This window comes from Stegodyphus dumicola, chromosome 11 (assembly GCF_044657685.1).
Source record: "Stegodyphus dumicola isolate Sdum_Otavi_A_Nest chromosome 11, ASM4465768v1".
Lineage (NCBI taxonomy): Eukaryota > Metazoa > Arthropoda > Arachnida > Araneae > Eresidae > Stegodyphus > Stegodyphus dumicola.
Window position 1 is genome coordinate 46,467,616 of NC_140778.1, and position 12,678 is coordinate 46,480,293.

The following is a 12,678-nucleotide window of genomic DNA, read 5'->3' on the forward strand; positions in this document are numbered from 1 at the left end:
CTAAGTGAAATTAAGAATCAGAATTTTTAGTGAAAATCTCCACATGTTTTATTATGGAAGGTGAAATTAAATGCGCATGCGTAAAACATACAAAAAAAAAAGTTTGTGGATTTGAGGTCCGGATATTGGATGTCCTGATCTCGGACTTTGTACTGTATTAGTTTTTTTTCTTTTAGACTTTTTAAGGTGACATCTCGAATAGAACTAAGTAAATCACATACAGTTTTGAGCATCTGAATTAAGTCCTCAGAATTTGAATTAATGTTTGAATTTTGCTCCAGTTACTAAATTTGCTCAAAAGATATGCATTTATGAAAAAAGTGTACTTTTTATTACTTGAAAAAATATTTAATGTATATCATTCTTAGTTTTTCTAGTATAAATCAAATAGTGGTATTTTGAATAAATTTTATCTAGGTAGATGTGATTAATACAGTTAATAGTAACATGACTGACAGCACTAATGAAAAAAAAAAAAAAAACTTGAAAAACCCCATTTATTTGAGTGTGTATCTCCTTGTCTGTACTCTTTGATCATTTTGAAATTAATGCAGTGCACATCATATACACTCATGTGCAAAATTAAGGGAATTTGCACATCATGTTGAATTTCTGAAGAGCTAATGAACAGATTTTAATGACATTTGTTATGAATATACATTTGTAATGGAAAAAGATATAACATTCAAAACTCATTTTATGTAAGCTCATAGTGGATGTTCAATATTAGTAAAGCTCATAGTGGATGTTCAAAATCTATGATGTGCTACTGAATTGAAAATGAGTCTAATATGGGGTATGGTCCCCCTCACAGCCAGAGAGCATTCTAGACATGCTTCCAAGAGCATTCTAGACATGCTTTATAGGTTTAAGGTCAGGAGATTTGGCTGTTAATTCAGGTCGTGAATATCCTCACAATCCACATAATTGTCGACAAGCTGAGCCCGATGCAGATAAGAATTATCGTCCATTAACGGGAACATAGGACCAACTGTGCCCCTGAAAAGTTGACCATAGGATCTGTAAGATCTCCTCTCTATACCTCATAAGAGTCAGAGACTTTTGTCAAACATATGTGAGAGTGTGTGGCCATCCAACATATGCCTTCCCAAACTTCCACCATCATAATTTTCTTTTTCCCTGATGAGTGATTGAAGGATGCCAAAAATCAGGCTGAATCTCGATGCTTCTGTAAACAACCATGTGCTTCACTGAAGTCTGGTTCAAGGTGCTGTGTGCAGGATACTAACAATGGATCTTCTGGCATACAGCCCTATTTCATGAAGCCTTCAGGCAATTGTAGACTACGAAACTTGGATTTCAGTGGCAGCATACAGCTCGCACGACAGCTGTAAAGCTGTAGCAGTTTTATGCTGCTTGAAAGTGCCAAATAATGATCCTTATTCATTGTGAATTTTGACCTTGTTCTAAGTCTTCTCAGCATGGATCCAGTGTCCTGAAACTCTTTCTATAAACTGCAGATAACACTGGATGTTACAATGAGGTCTGTAGCTATCTGCATATGTGATTGGCCTGCCTCCAAGCTGTTGACAGTTCTCCATTTCATTCCATCATCCATATGTTTGTGGCTACTCATTTTGCTTGATATCTTCTAAAATTTATTTAGCTCTTGTGAGAAACACAGCGAATGTTATGAAAGTGTATGAACATACAAATCACCAAAATCCCTTATGCATATATACCCCCTTCATAATTACAGCTCTGCAAACACACGAGTATGCTTATGTATTCGACTCTGAATATTTGCATAATTCTTTGGCAGCAAAATTAATACCTTCAGTTTATTTATTTTATTTTTTTTTTTTAGTTAATTAGTACCTTCAGTTTATTTATTTATTGTAAAAATAGACACAGTTTGCAGATTCTTTTAATTTTGCACACAAATATATTTGCCACAGTATAATTTGTTTGGTTTTGTATTTATAAGAAAAAACTAACCATTTACATTTTTATGTTTTTCTTACAACTTGCAAAGTGTTATAAAGATGAGCTTCATGTTTTGTAGGTGAAATGTAACATGAAAATGTAACTGTGTCTGTAATGTTAGTCTTCCATGTACACAATTTTCCACAACATAAATTTTAATTATTAATACAGCTCATAAATATATTAGAAAAGAATGTTCTAAATTAAAAGAAAAATTATGGCAGACTTCTTATGCACCTCTTATTCTCTTATATTCTCTTATGCACCTCTCATAAGAGAATAACAAGAGAATATAACTAAAAGAATGGATTGCAAACTCTTCTTTTTCAGTTTAGATATGACTATCTCCCAATCACTCCACTACACATTTATGAAATCCTCATTGAATAACTGCATTTGAGATTTATTTCCAATTTTGTATAAGAACAAAAATTTTATGCCATGTAGCTTCAGAAAGCTTGATATTTTTTTAATCAGTATCAGTGTTTCACTTTCAGAATTTATTTTATTAATGTGTGCTTTTTATATTGTGGCTTGTGCCTTTTCAGAAAGTGAACTTGTTTCATCCTTTTCACCATTTATTGTGTAAATCATGTATGTTGCACTATTAATTAAAATACCATCCTTCAAGTTACTTCCATTTATGACATTCCCATATTATTTACACTTTGATGCATTTGAGAAAAAATAATTACTTTCTACATTGTTCTATTTCAAATTCACAAAGTGACTAATCTTGGAGTTATGAGAATCTTTATTGTTATATTACAAATAAAATATTTATGAATTAATGAAATAATTTTTCATTTAATGAATCTGCACGAAAATGAGACTTAAAATTGTCACTGTACTATATTATGAGATTAGCACATGCAATTTAGAATTATGAGTATGAGTTCTAATTGTACATTTTAACTCAATGTATACTATAAAATCTAACTTCTTATTTTGCCTGAACGACATTTAGATACTGATATTTTTAATGCAGACTAGTATTAAGTTTACGTTGAAAAATATTTTCAGACATGTTGCATATGACTAGTAATAAGCATATGCAGTGATATAATTACTAGCATTATTACTAGTTAATGACATTATGCAGTGAGATTATTAATGGCTTTAGAGAATTATTTTAATATTTAAAAGTACATTCATGTGTATGGAAATAAACGATTCAGGAGAAATAGAGGAAAACAATACCTCTGATAAACCAGTACTCTTTTAATTTTTTAATATAAAATCAATATTAATTTAGAAGTCAAACAACAAAAATCAGCATTATATTTTCAAATTTTCACTTCTGTTGCCCAACATTTTTGGTCCAAAAATCACACTTTTAATTTTTCTGCTGCCAAAATTATTCAAAAAAATCTTTCTGTTCTAGTTAACGACCCTAATTTTAATCCATCTTTGCCTTCAGCCTTTAAAGAAATTATGTTTTAGTTCTGGTTTCATCAACAGATGGCGCCAGTGGCTTATCTCCTGTCTAGGCTTTCTTATCTTATCTAATCATTATATCTTATCTCGTTCATTTGCGCTTTTGCAGCTGAGGATGATGGTTTGGTAAAGCCATCGAAACTAGTCCTGTGAAAATTTGAAAATATAATGCTGATTTTTGTTTTTTGACTTTTAAATTAATATTTGTTTGCATGTTATTGTATCTTAATTATAAAATCAATAATTTATTCCAATGATCTTATTCTTACATTTGAGTTTATAAGTTTTGTTTTAGAAGCTTTATTGATCTATAATCCAGACCTCAAAGCTAGAAACTTTCTGCGCATGCGTCTACACATAATGCGTTCACGCATGCGCGTAATACCTTTATGCATGCGCATATGCATGTACGCATGCGCATAATACCCTTACGCATCAGGGCAGATGTTTTTATTTTATTCGGCTTGTAATTCATTACTAAACGTAGTATTTCATCTCGATATACTCCGTCTTTGATATGATTTAAATCAAATTCATTATAAATATCACAAATACACATCAAATAGTTTTCTGGTTGCAATTTTCTAATTTCGACTATGCGTAATGTATGCTTTACGCATGCGCGCATTGAAAGAAATGTTTAATAAGGTAAACAAATAAATATTAAGCTTTTTTTTTGTGTGTAAATTTTGATACCCTTTAGGTCATAAGTGTTCTTTATTTCATAAATTACGGTTCCATATTTTTAATTTTATAATTTCTGCATGCCATCTTACCAGATTTAAACTGATGATCTATAATCCAGAAAAATCGATAATCCGGAATCGCCGAAGTCCCGACGAGTCCGGATTAAAGACTTTTGACTGTACTAATATTCTGCAACAAATTCAGATACTTAAAAATATTCCTGTAAACAAGAAACAGAAAAGCTTTCCAGTAAATACTTAAGTAATAAAAGAAAATAGTAACAGGCATAGTTTTAACATATTAAATCATATCTGCTTTAACTGCTAATAAGTAAAAGCAGACGCAGACTTCTTTACAGTCATTTATGTAAAACTGATGTATATTTAATTCTCTGGATGCTTGCAAGGCTATCTAAGCTTTCTGTGTGAGTGGCTTACAAGCCCTTTACATAAATAATATCGACCCGAAAATTGTGCATAAATTTTTTATTTAATCACAACAAATGGGTTCGAAAATTGTGCACAAAATTTTTAATTTAATCACAACACAGGAGTTAACTGTACATTTTGCAATGATTTAATAAAAGTGAAAGCATTATAGAAACTGACTGTAAATTTAAATATTCAAAATTTATTACCTAAAGACATGCTAACATGAGATCTGGAATTCATTCTGCTCACTCGATATGTGCCAATGTAGTGATGTTAGGAGTATGCACATGACTTTGTCGGAAAACTTTTTTTATACTTTTTTGGTACTTTCTAAATATCTGAAAGCAACTCTACTGAAAAGTCGTAAACTAATTGCTGACTTTTGATAACATTTGAAAACTTGATGATTAAGAGGGAGAAATGCTTGTTTGGCTATCTTTACATCTGTGTTGACAATGCAATTAGTACTACTTATGTTTGTACTGTCCTTAAAAGTAAAACACTTTTTTTGAAAAATTCTGTACTCTTTTTGCATTGTTTTGCTCTCAATGTACACAGCAATGTATTTTCACTTAAAAAACATCAAAGAATTGCAGAAATTCAGCATTATGTACAAGCTGTGATCTCAGTTGCTTAAGAACAGCTGAAATGCTCCATCTTAACGAAAATAAAAGAGGAGAAACTTCACAGTTTTATTCCACTTTTTTACAACAAAAGCAAATGTCCTTAGTGCACAAAGAAATAGTTATTAGACATGATTGTGAAGTATCAATATCCATGTATGTCTTGGTTGCCAGATATTTTTTGGCAAAATTGGGTTCCTACATAAATAATTTTGCCAATATGGTGTATTGCCTCATCACAATTTTTTAAGGTCAGAATGTGAATAATTAGAAATTACAGGATTTTATTTGTTAGAAATTCTGATCATTGAAACTTTTGTGTGTTAAAACATATTATCATGAAAAACTTTGAAATTATAGTACTGCATACTTTACTTTTACAGCAATAATGTACTAACTAAAGCTCTCAAAAATATTTCTTTAACATATTTATTGTTTTCCGTCTATTGATTTGGAACTTGGCAAAATTGAAAATAGTGCAACTTCGTGAAATATTTGTTGCTGATCTCGTGCAAAAGCATTCAAGTGACATAAATGCACAGTTACATCATGAATAACTTTTTGTTTTATGAAGTAAGTGCGCAAAACTCATGGCATTAATTTATGATAAAATATCATGGCAAATTTTTCTTTTTCCAGTATTTGGCTTTGCAGCTTTCATCAATGCATTTTAAATATAAGGTTTTATATTTAATGTCAGGGAGATTGAATTATTAAACTAGTAAGCTATAGTAACTGCTTAGCTTAAAATTATTTCGAATATTAAACTGAAAATTTCCTATCAAGATCAGATTACAGTTTTTTTTAATTTTGTGATTTTTATATTTAAGTACTTTTTTAACATTTTAAATTTTAATGGTAAATATTCAAAGTATTAACCCAAGTTCTGAGGTTTTTTTTAAATTATTTTTTTTACCCTATTCCAGGTTATCTTCAAATTTTAGTAATCTAGCAGCCCTTTGCTTATACTATATTCACTTAAATGCAAACTATCACCTAATACGTACAGGGTGGTTATAATTGAAGTGACCCTATTCAGACCCCTCTAGAACTTGTTCTACTTATTGAAATTTGGTATATATGTTATATGAACCATGGGGAAATGATTTCTGCAATACAAAAAATAGTTCGACATGGGCCCTTTTCACAATCCTTTTAAACGACGATATTCACACAGTGCTGCTAAGCTATTGCTGCCATTCTGATAAAACAATTTTACCGGTAAAGTTCGATCTCTGTGCTTTAAGGGCATGATTAACAATGACAAAGGAACACAGAATGATTTTCTGGCACTGAATGCAAGTCTCTTTATAGTTTTGACAAATTTGCATAAGGAATTTTTGAAAATTGCCATCTAGTGGTCAAAATTTGAACTTTTTTTTTTTTTTTTTTTTTTTTTTTTTTTTTTTTTTTTCATTATTTTTTTTATTGCAGAAATCTTTTTCCCATAGTCCATATAACATATATACCAAGTTTGATCAAAATCCGATTGGCAGAATGGGTTCTACAGGGGTCAGAATACAGTCGCTTTAATTAAACCACCCTGTAGTTTTCTAAATATGTTAGTACTATTATAACTCATGCATATGATTACAAATTAGTAAAATCCACTTGTATCTAGTTGTTCTCAGTGAAAGAAATGAAAAATATAAGCTAAGTTTTAGAAGACAGTAGAATATTAATAATCAAATACATTTGATTAAACTGGTTTTTTAATTAATAAAATTTGATTAAGAAACCAGTTAATACATTTGATCTTAAAATATACAGGTTTGAAGATATTAAAGTTTAGAATTAGGCTATGGCATTAAAAAAGGCATAGGATATGAACAAAAATAAGCAACTGTCTAGAGACATTGCAAGATTGATAAAGTAATAAAACAGAAAATATTTAACTGAGTATAGACTGAAAATAATAGATGATTCAAACATAGATGAAATTCCCAAGAAAGTGTACAGATTTGTTAAGAGTTTAGGGGAAAAAAAGATTAGAATTATGTTACATAGGCCAACATCTGTAATAATATACATTAGCGAAAACGATTGTTTACGTGTTTTGTAGTAGTAGTGCGAAATAATCATCATAACTGTTTTGTATGTGGAACAACATCAAGCCCAAAGGTTGAATTATACAAAGAAATTCAAAATGGCATTTAGAATATAGTTTTCAGTAAAAATATTTATGTGCATAAATCTTAAGGGCTAAAAGTGTAATGCAATTTAAGAACAATGTGGATGTTTATGTATGGAAAATATTGATAAAAATAGTTTTAAGGTGATTAAAAATATTAACATAATAAATTTCTGAGTCTCACGTGATTAAAAATATAAACATAAAACATTTGTAAATCTGCAGTCAGTAATAATAAATTTTGGTAGCCTAGGGTCAGGCTGCATCTGTTCTACCTGCCACTGGCAGTTACTGATATATTGTTTATTTGAATTGTATACTTCATAATAAAATTTGAATTAACATGTGTTGCCAAACAAAACAAAAATATTACCTCAATAAATATTTCTCAAAATTAAATTTCTGTTTTTTGAAACTGCTAAGTTTCATCTGATTTCTAATATAACTTTTTAATTAATTGTGATTCCTCAGGGAAATCCTTCCTAGGGCTGTTTCAGATACTTTTGGCCCTATTTGACCTTTCTGCACTAACTTTTAGAAAACAACAATTAATTGTGATAATAAGTAGTTTGATCATATCAAAATTTTCATCATACCTAAAAGTAATATACATGGAAGTGTAAAATAATGTTAAAATTCTTTCATGATTGTTTCATACATTAGGACATTTCATGATTTTTTTTATGTAATTATTTTTGTAATTTTTATTACTATTTTGCAGAAAAAAAAAAAATAAAGTGTTTGCTTATTTAATTCAAATTATTTCTTTCATTGCTAGCCTTTAATGGTTAGAAAATACATATTAGTTAAGGAAATTGCTCTAGCAAGAGAAAATGGATTTAGTTTTACATAGATAATGACATTTTTTAAATACACCTATAAGCATGTATTAGACACTGATGTTGAACTGCCACTTTACAAGAAATGTATTAGAATCTATCACTGAATAAGACCAATAAATGAGAATAAAAATTACAGAACCTTTTCCCTTATAGGACTAACATAAGCAAATTAATTTTGTATAAAAAGATACTTGTATGAATTTGGTACTTCCATTAAAACACACTTTATCATCAGCTCATTTTAAGTATAGTAAAATATTTTTATGAAATATGTTTCATAAATTAATAAACCAGAATAGTTCCTTTTAAAACTCATCATTAACAACAAATTTAGAAAAAAAGAAAAAGAACAACATTGTTGTAAGTAACAGTGACAGAGCTAGAGATTTTGTTGCCTGAATCCATGAATTTGCTACTTCTCTTGATATGCAAACAAATAATTTTTAAAAATGTCATATGGGGGGGGGAATTTAAACTGTATGTTTATTTTGAAGGAAGAATTAATTCCAGGATTTTAAAATTTTATTATTAATTTGCTCTTTTTTTTTTTTTTTTCTCTCTCAAAACCATTGATAACATAGAGGTCTACTTGATTGCTGTAATGCAGACAGTGTAGAAAGATTTCATAAATGCAAAATAAACATTTATAGGTTTTAAAGGCAAAATAAACATTTATAGCTCAAAAATAGTTTCTAAATGACTTTTATTTAGAAAACTACTAGGAGTCTTTAGAGCAACTATGAGAAAAGTTTGCAATAGTATTACAATATTTGGAATTTTGTTCTGGTGATTGTATTTTAGATTAAACTGTAGAACTTCCAAAGGATTGTCCTTCCACACGTCCTAGCAAAAGCAGAAATAAAACTCTTGAAACTTGAAATAAGTTTCTCTTAACAAAAGAACTCTTTTCTTATTAATGTTACCATGATCATAATTTAGTTGAAATTCATAATTTTCATACAAATGTTCAATGGAATAAAAAGACATAACAAAGATATGTAGCTACTGAAATCTCATGATGATTCCTTTGAATACTTTACAGCAAGTAAAATCTTTTATTATCTTCAATATAATTTAGTATGCTGTTTAGAATCTCATTATTCTTTATGTGCACTGATGATCCACACGACTAACCCCTATAAAATTATGCTTTACGTGAAAAATGTTGCCCAAGGCACACCACCTTCTTGAGCTATGCCTCTGGTAAATAATGAGAATATAATATATAATAAAACAGTGGCAAATAGACAATGCACATCTATTAGGTTTTGTCGCATTTAACATTTTAAAGTCAAGAATATTACTCAATGTTAGGAAATAAAGTGTCGTATAATTTTTTTATTTTAGTTTAAAGTAACGTATTTGCACAAGAAACAATTGTCTAATTTAACAGCATTTAGCTCTGAATGGGAAGGCAAGGAAATTAAAGTAAAAATTAAAAGATTTAGTTAAAAGTTATATTAAACTTTTAAAATCTAATTAAACTGGATCCCATAGTCACATCATTTGGATTTAGATATTTAATATATAATGAACACTTTTGTAATGACCTCTTCCAATGTAACGAGTATTTCCCAGAGCAGAAAGAAAGAAAGAATTGTACTGAGCATCACCAATTTAATATATTTTACTGTGCAATAGTGCAAGATCAACCCAGACCTGGACCATCTAGTAGTTCATACATGGTTGGCGACAACTTCCAAAAGTGACCCGCATTACCAAAAGTATAAACAAGCATTTACACTGACCATCGTCTTTCTAAGACGATGACCTCCACAGAAGATCAAAATCAACTAGAAATGTGTATGGATGTCTTAGAAAGGATTTTTACTTATAATAGTTATATTCATTAGAATTTGTTGTAAAACTTATAAAAGGTCAAGAGGTTAAGTCACTGAATTCTAGTGATATGACCTGGGTTTGATTCGTAGCAAAGCAATTAAGGGCGATTTTGGGCTGCATGGGCGTTTTTGTGGTTTTCTCATGATATGAGCCAGTTTTCCTTAGGAAGTTCTCTACGAAGACATCCCTTCTGTAAGGCAGACAGTCTTCGTGCACTTTGCCATAATCAAATAAACCAAACTAAGGAAACTTCTTCATTTTACTGTCTGAACTGTGCACCAAATAAATAATACGTGGGAGCTTTTCGTATTTAGGAGCTAAAACATTTCAGAAAGGAAAATTAAATGAATTTAACAATTTAACCTGATTTTTCAGAATTTCAACACCTTGGAGATCATAAAAATCAATGCTACAGTCAAAAGTCATTAATTTGGACACCCATAATCCGGAATGATCTATAAAACGGACCTCAAAGCTACAAACATTCTGCGCATGCATCACCTTGACACATGCACATAAGACCTTTACGTTTACGCATACGCGTTTAATGTATAATGCATGGTATAAGCTAAGCTAAAATTATCTCATTCAGTTAATGTTGCAGATTGCGTTGTTCCTTAATCTTCGAATTGGATTCGGCTTATTATTTTTTCCAGACTGTTAGAGCAATTTTATAAAAGTAAGCTTGAACTTTCGATTATGTCTAATAGAATTTCCGATATATATTTACTAATATGTAAAGGATCTACAAAGCGAAAGTATGTTTCAAAGTCCATCAAACAAAAAGTGGAATTGCTGCCAAAAATGGATAAAGGCATATCCTTTATTTATCTAACTATTCCGAAATCTGTTTATCAATTTCACGCTCTGCGGCGGGGGGACACCACGGCGCGCAATAAATTGGAAGTTGATCTGTCAGCACTATCCTTATCTTCAGGGCAGATGTTTTTATTTTATTTGGCTTATAATTCCTTACTAAATATAGTATTTCATCTCGATGTACTCCGACTTTGATATGATTTAAATCAAATTCCTGGTCATTATAATTCGCTTCCGATAGCAAAGAAAGTAAAGTAAAAAGATAAATATTAGGCTTTTTTTTTTTTTTTTTTTTTGTAAATTTTGATACCCTTTAGATCATAATTGTTCTTTATTTCTTAAATTACGGTTTCATATTTTTAATTTTATAATTTCTGCATGCCATCTTACCAGATTTAAATTGATGATCCATAATCCGGAATCGCCGAAGTCCCAACGAGTCCAGATTAACGACTTTTGATGGGTCAAAAGTCGTTAATTCGGACACCCATAATCCGGACCTCAAAGCTACAAACTTTCTGTGCGTTTACGTTTGCACGTAAGACCTTTACGACTGCGAACATGCGTGTGCACATAAAACGTTTACGCATGCGCGTTTAATGTATAACGGATGGTATAAGCTAAGCTAAAATTATGTAATTCAGTTAATGTTGCAGATTGCATCGTTCCTTAATCTTCGAATTGGATCCGGCTTATTATTTTTTGCAGACTGTTAGAGCAATTTTATAAAAGTAAGCTTGAACTTTCAATTATATCAAATAGAATTTCTGATATATATTTGCTAATATGTAAAGGATCTAAAGCGAAAGTATGTTTCGAAATCCGAAATCTGTTTATCAATCTCACGCTGCTCGGCAGGGGAAACGCCGAGCGTGCAATGAATTGGAAGTTGATCTGTCAGCACTATCCTTATCTTCAGGGCAGATGTTTTTATTTGGCTTATAATTCCTTATTAAATGTAGTATTTCATCTCGATGTACTCCGTCTTTGATATGATTTAAAACACGTTCCTTGTCATTATAATTCGCTTCCAATAGTGAAGAAAGTAACAGAGGTTATTGAAAACGAAAAAATTTCGATTGACATATTAGTCGGTATTCTCGACACAGTAATTATAGGACTTGAATGGCGGAACTTTGTAACTAAACTAGAAATTATATCTGTTTAATAGAATTAAAGAGAAAGTATTATCACATGAAATGAAGCAACTTAAACAACTTACATTGAAAGAAATGTTTAATAAAGTAAACAAATAAATATTAAGCTTTTTCTTTTTGTAAATTTTGATACCCTTTAGTTCATAATTGTTCTTTATTTCATAAATTACGGTTTCATATTTTTAATTTTGTAATTTCTGCATGCCATCTTACCAGATTTAAACTGATGATCTATAATCTGGAATTGCCGAAGTCCTGACGAGTCCGGATTAACAACTTTTGACTGTATATCTAACAATATTTCTCAAGCACATACATCATGAATGCTTAAAAGACTTTTTCCAACTTCTATATTAAGTATTTAGCTACAGAGCAGTAATTTTTACATGCAATTTTTTTATTCCTATAGTATCTGTAGGAATGTTGTTTCCTACATGATGTTTAATGGAGGACGTGACATATATCGAGGCTGCAGATATTGGCATTTGCATGGGTGTTCAAATGCCTTAGCTCTGGTGGAAGATGAAAGCCTGTCTAGCTATGAAAATGATGTACCGGCTACATGGAACTTTTTTAAACTTCGTCGAAAATGTTTCGTCTGCAGCTCTCTCCCGGGTAGATATCAACCAATCAGACAAAAGTTCTGCTTCTGAAGGATCATGGGTAATTTCCAATTTGGCGATGGTTGGAGCAGTAAGGTCATGGATGGTAGAAAATAGAAGCTGATTTTTATTGATGAAATACATACGTAAAGGGGAGGAT